Below are 9,884 nucleotides of genomic sequence, written 5' to 3'. Positions count from 1 at the left end.
CTATATTATTATTTTTATTCAATGGTTTATGTTGGAAGAAAAGATATTTCCAGTTTTGGGGAACTAAGACTTGGAAGTAAAAAATGTTTTGTATCAAATGTTAGTATTCAGACTGACTCATTTGCTTCTGAAAGTGTGAGAATGTCTATCATCTAAGTAGAACATAGTAAGTGCATGTTTCTCTTGTGCTCCTGCTCTCTGATTATATGGTTTATCACATTTGAATGCTCTGGAAATAACTTTGTAAGTGAAGAATGAGAAACATCGCATTTCTTATTATACATAAAACCCCGTCTAAGCCACAATAAGATGTAAGCTTGGAATACACCATGTAAACTTTAAATTTATATGAATTTTCTTTTCAATGGAGAAGATTTCACATGATTGCTCCATGTTTTTGGATACTTAGTATTTTTAATCATGTTGCTAATGCACTGATTGCACAATGGCAAAACACATCTTAAAGCAAACACACAGAAGGACAGAATTAAGCTTGAATGTTCATCTTTAACAGTGCCTATCTTCATTTTTTTCTATCATTTTTTATATGCTTAACTCTGCAGCTTTAATATTGCATTAACTTGATTTTTACAGAGACCGTTTTGCCCTAAGTATAAGAAAAACGTTGATCTTTTATGTTGTCAGCCAGGGCAGATGCAAATCCTTCTACTTTTTATTGAAGAATTAACCATCTCCCTCTGGAGCACAAATGCCAGCATTACTGGTATAATTTTATTTTTAAGGCTATGGCCTGTAGTAAGCTGATTGAATGGTATAATATATGATATTCAAATCCAACTGCTTATGCACTTTGTTTCACAATGCCTTTGAAAATATATCTTGTTCCAAGAGGAATACAACGTATGCATAAAATGCTGTGTGTTGCATAGCTCATAAAATGTGGACCCAATTACTATTATATTTAAGAAAAGCGGGAGCCTTTTTCATTTAAAATATTTTTGAGTTTGTAGTAATAATATCAGGTTTCAGTGCAACACATTCCTTTCCATTAGAAAACTGAACTAAAACAATAACACTTGAAAGGATAGTGAGTGTTTCAATTAGTACTGTCAAGTTGTTTTACCATATGCGTGTATTTACTAAACCAGGATATCTCAGAAGGCCTGCCCTAAAAATAACCGTATTTGCTCGGTTGAAAACAAATCTGAAGATCCCATTTCATTTTCATGCCGTGAGGACACGTTGGAGTGCGTTCCATGTGTTGACGGATCCTTCAGGTTTTATTTATGGAGTAGTGTTTGCGTGAGAGATAAAAGGCTAAGAATAACCATTACCTCACTTAATTGCTGTCTCCTTAAGGCTTCTAAAAATATATTTGTGTTGCAGAGCAGGCAGTGTAATGAGTCCCCCAACTGGTACTGTCCGTATTAGCTACCGATAACCCAATCACTGGTGATCAGATACTCCTGAGAGAGCTTCTTTAGCCTTAGACAGAGAGCTAGCCTTAGAATAGATAGATATAGAGATGTATGATAGATGTAGAGGCATATAATCAATATATAACAATAGATAATAGGTAATGACAGTATTAGCAATAATAGAAAATAAAGCATGTTATGAAAGTGTTGTGCAACACAGGGCAGTAAGCAAACTTTTAAAGAAGCTGCATTTTAATCATATTTGAGCAAGAATTGTTTTCTTTTTATTCTGAGGTTATTTTTTTTTTTTCTAAAGCAATGTGTCACTTCTTGCCTGATATTGCCTGGCCCCACAGTTTGGACACACTGAGCCAAATGTAGTGAATCTGACCCCAGACAGTGGATCATGCAGCTGGCAGTGGAAGCTAGAAAGGCTGTGGGAAGAGAGTGCTGTATGGGTCCCGGCCCAAGGCTGGGGGTGGAATGGGGCATGTGAGAAGGATGGGAGGAGGCAAGCAAAGGACCCTTGGTGTGCAGTGAAAGGAGAATAGATATATCCAACCAAACATAACAACAGCTTTCATAAGTCTTCATAAGGCATCTAAATGTATCTTAAAATCCTCTTTTAGTTGCCAGCCTACATCTCCATAAGAAATGACAGTAGTACAGTAGAGGAAAGAATGTTTTCATTCCTCAGTTCCTGCTCTTTCTCCTTATGAGAATCACTCTTTTTATGTCTACATTCAGATACTAAGACACCCTGAAACATAGGACTTAGCAGCACCTGGGCCATGCTTGAAGTCGTTGAGAAGTCCGTTTTGCCTCTGACAATACATCTGTTCAGATAAATTCAAAAAGCAGGCTTTCCCCAGGATTGTTAATGAAAACTTTCAAAGTGTCTGAAGTTTGGAGAATGGACTTGAATTTTTCCTTATATTTTCTGACTTCAAAACAAAACCTGCATAGTTTTTAGTTCTTGGAATTTTCTTCAGAAAATTAAAAAGATTTGAAGGAAATATTTTCTTGATTGTTGAGCACACTAAAGTCTTGCAAAGCTTTACTTAAATAATCTCTTTGGAGAATTTGACTCTTCCTCCAAGAGGGAAAGAGAGAAGACCTCACTGGTTATTTAAGAAATATACAGAAGAGTAACAGGTCAAGAAATAATCTCTCAAATCAAGACCGTGTGTAGCAGGCCAAACATATGCACAGGAAAGCTATTAAACCATAGATAGTCAGTTGAGAGAATCATTTCTCCCTCTTGAAGGAATGATTGGATGTGACCAACTTCAGTTATTGTTTCATGGGCACCTGGGATGCGACTTCCAGACTTCCACATAGCATGCTAAGATTACAAGAGAAGGAAAAGTACTGGAGCCAACAAGGTCAAGCATCTGATAATTAGGAGAAAACAACATGATGTTTGTTTAGGCTTTTTGATTCAGTACATGTTTGAGTGTGATGATGGAAATGGTCTTGTTGTGTGCTGTTTTGCATGATGTGAGAGCCCTGCCTGGCTGGGTGCTGGGGTGAGACAGGTGTGCTGCTCAGGGCATGGGCCTGCACCACTCTCTGGCTCTTCTCAGAGGACACTGGGGTTCATTTCTTTCTCCTTTTAAGGAGAACTGTTGAGCAGTTTTATTGACAAATATGGCTTGTAGTTGTTTGTTCTTAAGTAGTAAACAATTTCTCTTAACTTACTTCAAAAGAAATAAGTCAGAACCAGAAGGAAAAATATAAAATTCATCCACGAGAACACATATGCAAGGCCAAAGGCCTGGCATATCGCTTTTATTTGCCTCTTTTTCCTTTACTTTTGGAAGTGCTATTTTCTTACACCTTTAAAGAGCATGTATATGGATATGTAAACAAAAATACCATCCTACACAAGACAGCTGAAAATAAGCAGTGTGCATTTCTGGTGCTGCTTCAAAATAGGAAACATACCTGTTTCAGCGTTCGGGGGTCAGAGCACCATGAACCCCTTTCAGAGCATCAATACCATACTCTAAACTGTTATTCAAAATAACAGGCCCTACTGAAGCTCCTCAGGTCAGGGCCTGGAGGTGCACTGCCCTGCGTGTGCCCTTCAAGAGCTGTGGTCCCCTAGCTGGAGATCAAACACTACCTTCCCCACATGGAGAACTGGGAGAAACCAACACATGAGGGTGCCTTATCAAACTGTGTTTGATAATGAAGGCTTCAAAAAGATACGTGGGTCAAAAAGTCAGTGTCTTGCTTTTGGTCTGTTTAGGTTCTGTATTGCCATACAAATTATAGAGGAAAAGGCTCAGAATGAGAGATGTCTGTTATTTCCCCTGGGAGCTATTTCATTATTGGCAAGAACTTCTCTTCTGTATATTTCCCCCCACTTTTTTTTTTTTGTTGCTTGATTTCTTGTAATTTTTCCAAGTGCTATAATCTAAAACAGTTCTTGTTTTTCTTTCTTTTTCTTTACCAGTATCTTAATTCCCTATGATAAAAAACTGCTATCAACAGATGTCTGTGTAATTCTTGGGAGTGTGCAACATCTCTCATATATTTTATTATTTTTAAAATTAATTAATATAAAAAAATAACACTTCACTTCCAAACATTCTATCACCATAAGACTAGCTTAGGTCCAGTCATATTATGGATATTTATACAATAAAAATTACAACATGAATGCTTATTATTTTTTAAAGTGACTTATGAAAAAAAGGGTGTCCACCCTTGCATGGTCCTGGATAGATCATGAGGCTGCTCTGCAGAATGTAAAAAGCATGTAAACAATCAGTAAAGGGAATTTGGAAATGAAGGGAAGTGAGCACAGAATACCAGCTGATGAATAAAACATTTCCCAAAGTTCAAGAAAGTCAGCTGCTCTATGTTAAAGTGGTTGCCAGGCAACTCATCTTTTTAAAACAAGTACTTCTGTGGCAGATAACTCATAAAGACATTGAAATGGTGAAATTAACTGCTCTTGAACAATTTCTTCGATACATTAGGTACAAACAGGCTTTCATTCATCATCAGGCATGCATATCTTCTTGTTATAACTTTTTTACTTGAACAAATACATGTGTTTTGTCCAAAGCAGGGAAATTTTAACTCTTTCTTTTCATCTCATTCCCCATGAGGGAACTGCTAGGCATCTCTGGCTTAAATCTGGGCATTGATACGAGCCTAGTTTTGATGAAATAAGGGAGCTCATTCTGCATTCTGGAAATTTGGCATACTCATTTGGTGAGCTTGGAGCACTCGTGTAGAGGGCATCTTGGCTGCAGCCCACTGAATATTTGCTGTGGGGCAAACCGGGGCCGCAGGCAGAGGGGGAGACTCCAGTAGATAGTCAAAAAACTTGAGGGGAAAAAGCAGACGGGTCCTGGTGGTTCTTGCTGTGGAGAGGAGGGTAAAGCAGTATCTGGAGGGGAAAACTGATCATATGGAATAATTTATTTGACATTTTTTCTTGCCAGTTTTTAACTGAACAAAGTTGTTTTTTTTCTTTTTAATACTATTGTGTTCATTATTCATGTTTGCTCAGTGAGCACTTTAGTGAAATGCTGAGCACAAAGCATGTTTGCAAGCTGATCATAATGCCTGGATTTTCAGCACTTTGCTACTTGTTATTTATCATTTGTAATTGATCACTCTGCGTAGCGAGATACTCCTTTTACTTCCAGCCTGGATGACTGGAAGTTTTACAGATGAGAAAGGGAAAACCAAAATAAGCTTTCAAGGATTGTAGCTTGCTTTTGAGTGAAACCAAAAATATCTCTACCAAAGCAGAAAGGAAATATTAAAACAGCTCTTACTAATTTTGAAGCAAACCGGCAGCATTTCAAAACCTGTTTGGGAATGCTTACAAATTCTTCCTGAGCATCAGCTCAGCTCCGGCACTGAATGCTGCTTGGAGGAGCCTGGGCTCACCCACTCTAGTGGCCCAGCAAGACGCAGTGCTGGGCGATGCTCTTTCCTGTCTGCTTGGTGGCTGCCAGCAGTGTAACAGCAAACAACTGAGAAATCCTGGTTTGAACTTGCCTTTGTCCTCCTGAGTTGCCTTCTAGTGGCAGTTTGGCCACAACTGTTGTTCACAGCGCCAAATTCAACACAAAAAATCAATTGAGTGACCAAGCAAAGTGTATTTTCAATAAAATCTACAAACATACCAAATAAAAATAAGGCTTATTCAGATAGAAATTAATGTCGTGTTGAGGTATATTGTCAGTAACTCAATCAGATTGTGAACGTGCTTCAGTGGGGATGCATGAGTGATGTTCAGAGACTGACCTATGGCTTTGATGCCCCTGTACATGGGGCTGCTGTGGCTGGCCAGCAAGGCACTCCATGGCTGTGCTCGCTTGGTTGTAGAATAACATTACTCAGAATATGTTATGGAAAGAGGTCATCTTGAGAGATGGGTAATATTTTAATAAGTATTTCTTTTTGCCTTTCATTTACTCTAGCCAACTTTCTGAACTTCAGTTATTTCTGCTTCCATGATCTAGCTGTCCTCTTGGGCTCTGCGGTGATGGAGGTGACAGTGGTGCCTCCTGTGCCCACACTCCTGGTTGTGCCCAGAGGCTGCAGTAGCTCCTCTAGAGCCCAGAGCTTCTTAGTAACTGCGGAGCACGGCCCAACCACCACTTCCCACAGTGCCATCAAATGATGGGCTGCGATAACAGGAATGATGGTAACAACAGCTAACATTTCCACCTTCCAATATGTATATAAATATGCATATGTAATTTGTGTGCATAATTCTTTGTTGCTTGATATGCAACAGATTTTTGCTTGTACTGAGTATGCTGCAAGGTTTCAGAAACACAAATAGTTAATGAAGCTGTTTAGATATTCAGAATACCCAATATGTGAAACTTGGGGCTGGAAGGTGCTGTTCCAGGAGCTGCAGCCTGTTATTCAATTCCTGGGGTCAGAGCAGCAGCAGCTGTAGAAATCAATAAGGCTTACAAAGATGAAATGAACTTTAAAAGAGAAACACTGACAGAGGATATTCTACAAAGCCACTTTTGATGAGTCTGAGCTTGTTCACACTGAAACTGGGGGGAGTTTTACCATTTACTCTAATTGCGCTTGGCCAGAGACTGGAACCTGTGGGATTCTTTGGACAAAGTTCTCCCAAGTCCGATCCCCTGATGGACTGTGAAGCAGCCATTTGTGTCGGAGAGGTGGCTGGGTACATCACTGCTGGAACACGCTGAGGCAGCGTCTGTCTGTCGCTCCTTCCTGCATGTCGCCATTGTTTTTTGATGAACGAGAGCCTTTTTTTTTTTTTTTTTTTTTCTTTTTCATTTCTTTTTTTTCTTTTCAGGATCTTTCTGAGTACTAACCAAAACACAAAATATTGCATGTATAAGCCAGGTGTGCAGGTGTTAATATCACAGAGCTGAGATCATCATATAACATGATAGTGGAACAAACTTTTAGTATATGTCAGGAACATGCAAGACAGAGTTGCAAACACTCACAATAACCTAAATGTGATATCCTCATAAAATTTTTCTTTCTTATTCTGCTGTACGTGTCCGATTTCAAGTCCTATCAGCTTTAGCTGCAAGGAGAGTTGTAATCCATGCCTTCTCTAGGCCAAAGAGAACTATTTACAGTAGAAAGTTATCCAGTGCTGGATAATGTCTTCCTTTAGACCCAGAGCCATCAGAACAACAGAGATGTTGGGTCTTGCTTTATGTTGTGTACTTAAAAAATAGATCCCAATTTAACATAAATCTTTTCTTATAAAGCAAGTGAATTCTCACTAGTTTGCTGAGTTGGAAGGTCTTTTCCATGTGTCACCATGGTATACTTACTAAGCCTGAACCTTCAAGAATGCATAAAGCCTCTGAACAAAGATAAGCATAATAAATGGATAAAATAGAGTCTGAGAAGATAATTTTGGACCGTTTTTATGTGCTGTCTCTTTTCAGCTGCTTTATCATTCACGCCTGCTAGATTTTCTCTGCATAACCAGATGAGCCCAGGAGAGAAACTTCGATGCAAAATGACCAAATGTCACAAACAGTTGACAACCATGCAAAGACCGACAACTATGAGATTGTGATGGCAAGTTTTGGGTTTGAACTTCCAGTTGTGGTCAAAGATATAAACGTAAATATACAATTTTTTTGTTATTAGGTGGTATTTCTTCATGAGCTCAAAATGCAGAATAAATAGTATACTTAACCTTCTCTTCAAAAGTGTCTTCAAAACATTCACTGTCATATAGTTTGCATCACTCTTTTTATGGCCTCTGTAATTTATAGTAAAGTCATTTAAAAATATATACCTTGATTAGATCTACATTAGTCTTATATTTTTTATGTCAAATTATGTTAAAATGGAAATAATGATTAATTTTGCTATAGGAAATTTCATCAAGTTATAATAATTTCATTCTTATCTCTTTGAGCTGCATGTTTCTCCTATTGCTTTAAAACTAATTTAGGCCACATTATATACAAAATTAAATCTTACTTTTATTGCTACACCCTTGGGGTTCAATGAAAAGGCTTTATGAGCTAGAAATTAAAAGTACTGGTTGAAAATACTATTACATTATACAAGCTATTATTAAGGCAATTTACAAAGTTGGTATTAAAACTATGCACATTTTTCATTGTTAGCACCCATATATTCAGCGAGCCCATGGGACCATTTGGTATATAATTTGGCAAATAAAATCAGCTGAAAGGTAAACAGTAAGTCCACAGTATTTGTTGATAGGGAAAATTACACTACAATAATTGCAAGACTGATTTAGCCCAAGATTGTTACAAATTTAAGAGAGACACACCATATTTCTCACTTGTAAAAATAAATCTGAAACTCCATACTCCACACATATCAGAGGATAAACAGAGTTATGAGTTTGCCTTCTCATAAAGAAGGCAAATATTTTATATTCCATTAAATCCAATTCGACATAAGTCTCATTTTACATCTTGAATGTGCAGATTTTCTTCACAGTTGCTTTTTGGCTCCTGTGTAAGTATTGCCACAATTTGGAGGCTCGATAATTGCTTGTTTCCACTTGGACCCTGGGTAACATAATGCATGGTTTAATGCTTCAATGTGTTTGAATAGTGATTTAAAAAAAAACTCACAATATGATTTATGGCAACTGTGAGAAAAAGAAATGGCCTTTTAATTTCAAGGAAGGTTAAAGAGCGGAGGCAGCTAAGAAACCAGGAAGAATATCAAACATTTGCTCTAGATGACAATAGTGAGCCAGAAAGAAATGAGCGTATAGATGTTCTTTAATGTTATATATTTACATGTTCCACGTTAGAACATCCTTGCTCTTACAGCAAAATGGGACAGGCTTAGCTGCATTTTTAACAGAAAGGAAGAAGCAACCTTTCTCAAAGGGAAAACCATTAACAGTGCAGTCCCAAGGTTTAGGTCTGTGATTTACTTGGATCATCATTTCTTACAGAGAAGTCTGAGAAAACTCAGGACTTGATTTTCCCAGACTCTTCCCATGGTTGATCCTTGAGGTGGCAGATTTTATCCACTTCAGGAGGGGGCAGAGGTGCCCAGCCATCCCGGCAGGGGCATGAGTTAGAAACCTTTCCAGCTTTTGGATTCTTGTCCCTATCCTTTTTGGAAAGCTTGTGGCTAAGGAGCTGTCTGGAAAGGAAGAGCTCATGTAAACATGTTGCCGTGTTGCGGGCACGGGGCTTTCAAGGTGAGCTCTGGGAGTGCTGGAAGGCAGTGACCTTTACCTTGGATACTTAGCGACAACTAGAAGTAAGGATCTATTGTCAAAGAGACGCTGTGTTATCACATCAATAAGCTCTGCTGTGTTACTGAGCAAAAAAAGCTTTGGCTGTTGGGAATTCCACATGGCAATGTTGTGTGTGTCTGTTGGTTGCTGACGTATGATGCTGGTCTGCACTGCGGGTCACAGAAACACCTGGAAGTGTTAGGTTGTGTTTGAATGACAAATTGGCTTTTAAATGAAACAGCCTAAGCTTGCAAGTTTTAGGAAGTTTGTGCTTTCCTCATGTTATAACAGCCATTTGACAAGGAAAATAATTTTCTTTTCCTAACCAAAACTCCGCTAACCTGACAACTTTATTCCAGTTTCTGACTACAAGTTTATGCTTTGTAGAAATTAAAGCAGCCCATCTCCCCCCTCTGCCCCCCCAAAAAACCAAACCTGATATTTTATTTAATTTGGGCAGTTTTCATTATCCTCTTCCTTCTCCTTAAAAGAAGATGATTCTTTAACGATTACAGCATACTGCAAAAATTGCTATTATTAGCTATTCATATTTTATAGCATTGGAAAAGTTGATTTATAATTAATTTGATCATGTATAAAGTAATTCAATTTTATGTTGCCTAATTGCCTACATTAATTTATTAACTGTTGTAAAAGATAATAGATTGAGTGCAAAGAGAAACAAGAAATTATTTGTACTCAGAGCAGTATTGAGCATGTTTGACATGTTTGTACAGTGTGAGCAAAAAAAAAAGACTCTATGTAATACATCAATC

The sequence above is a fragment of the Numida meleagris genome, chromosome 4 (genome assembly GCF_002078875.1).
Source record: "Numida meleagris isolate 19003 breed g44 Domestic line chromosome 4, NumMel1.0, whole genome shotgun sequence".
Classification (NCBI taxonomy): domain Eukaryota; kingdom Metazoa; phylum Chordata; class Aves; order Galliformes; family Numididae; genus Numida; species Numida meleagris.
Note: the sequence above shows the minus strand (reverse complement) of the source record.